Here is a 2,167-nt window from a genome sequence, read left to right as displayed (position 1 = left end):
AATATATCTTAAAACTGAATCAAAATAAAAGTATATGTAAAATCCTCACATATTTTCATAAAGCTACGTTCATGCTTCTGGTGTTTTGTCTAAAATCCAGGACTAAAAAGGATGCCTTTCTTCTTATTATGAAGAAAAACCAGAGATAGCCAGGCACCCATGGCTCCTGTCAGTCATTCTAGTTATTCTGGAGGCTGAGCTCTGGAGAATGGCAGTTTGAGGCAAATCAAGGAAGAAAAATAACTAGCCAAACTGGCTAGCCAAAAGCTGGGTAGAATGTATGGCTCAAGTGGTAGAACACCAGTTGAGTAAGCATGCCCAGGGAGCAAGTTGCCATGAGTTTAAACTTACCTGGTACAGATAGAGGGTGGGGAGAGGGACACATAAACCCATGTTTACCACAGGCTCCAACAAAATCCAGACCCAACGTTTGTAAATTCCCTACTACTCACTCCCTGAGTGGTGGGGTGGATTTCTACAAATACTGTTATCATTAAGCAGGTCAGAGGAAAGTGTCTATTCTTTGACTTTACCTGAGAAGATTTTTCCTTTATCAACAGAAAAGGATAACTACTTAACTCTTGCAAAAGGAAGAAGTTTCAGGAAAGAATATCTAAAACAGAAACCACTCTGGCAAAACTTACTTTGTTAACTTACAAGTAGGGCACAGACTGAAATATGCAGATTTTTATTGCAGCTGGTATAATCAACAGGGTGACATTGCATGTCTTTTCACCTCCCTGGGCCTCAGTTTTCTTGAGAGTATTTGGATTTCAGACTTTCCCTTCCAGCTCTAATAATCTGCTATTATGTTCTATAGACCCTACTTAATCTTAATCATTTTCCCAACAAATGCATCGCCCTCTGGGAAATCATCTTCTCTAAGCATTTGTTTTAAGCTGTATTTACATCTTTTAGTAGGTGAGCCGGCCAGCCCTAATGGCCTTCTTTGAGCAAGAAATGTTAGAGACAGAACTAACTAAGAGAAAACTGGAGTTAAAGATGGTTCATAAAACTTTCTGGCATGGGAAAACAATGAGGATCTAAATTAAAGGAAAAAAAAAATCAGTATAATGATCTTTGTAATAGGGATATATGTTTTATTTATATATAAACATACAAATATATGGATATAAATATAAACATATTTATATATTTTATTTATATATGTTCTATTTTTAGATATAAGGACAGTCTCAGTGGCGTGGGCAGGGAATGAAATTGTGACTCGAAAGAGAATACAGGGCTGGGAAGGTGGCTCAGTGGTAGAGCGCTTGCCTTGCATGCATTAGGTCCTGTGTTCAATTCCTCAGCACCATATAAGCAGAAAAAGCCAGAAGTGATGCTGTGGCTTAAGAGGTAGAGCGCTAGCCTTGAGCTGAAGAGCTGAGGGACAGTGCCCAGGCCCAGAATTCAAGCCCCATGACCGATGACCGAGAGAGAGAGAGAGAGAGAGAGAGAGAGAGGGAGGGAGAGAGAATACAAAAAAAATACAAGATTCGATGGGAAGGGACAAAGGTCTATGCTGGACTATTGGGATTAAAAGGTAAACTGTTATTATCCAATTTACAAAAAAGATAAATCACTCAGTTAAACAAATGCAACATTCAAAACAGTTGAACCAAAATCTGATAAAAGACAGATGTGTATGCAACAAATATGAATTTCTAATTCTTCTTAGTTTCTAAAGAGCTTCCTACTGGTCAGTGGCTATTGACTTCCCTCAGATCCTAGAAGTCATCTGGCGTTCCCAACAAATCCACTTCACCAAGACAGCAAGTAATTCTAGAGCAAGCCTACTAGCAAAATAGTCTTATATAAAGGCTCTCAGCAGGGTTGCTGCATGCATTTGTCACAAGTAATCACAGGTTCTGCCCATGCCCAAGTGATGGGGATTCTACTGAGGCATAAACAGCAGAATATTGGGGATCACCTTAGAGTTGGTCAGCCACAAACAATAAAGGAAAAGAAGACTTTGTCCCTTGTCTGAGTCTCTAAGGAGAGACACCTTGAAGAAGATTGCACCCACCAGCAGGCCCAACGTGTCCTATTGAAGCCAAACCATGGACATGTTAGAGGGCCTGTGTGAGTTGCCTGGAGTCTCCTTTGTTGTATGCAAAAGATACTTTGAAATTGCTGGATGTTCTATAGAAAAAAAATGGAAAGT

The sequence above is a fragment of the Dipodomys spectabilis genome, unplaced genomic scaffold, assembly GCF_019054845.1.
Source record: "Dipodomys spectabilis isolate Male_0828 unplaced genomic scaffold, ASM1905484v1 ptg000148l, whole genome shotgun sequence".
NCBI classification, from domain to species: domain Eukaryota; kingdom Metazoa; phylum Chordata; class Mammalia; order Rodentia; family Heteromyidae; genus Dipodomys; species Dipodomys spectabilis.
This window is presented reverse-complemented; position numbering follows the sequence as displayed.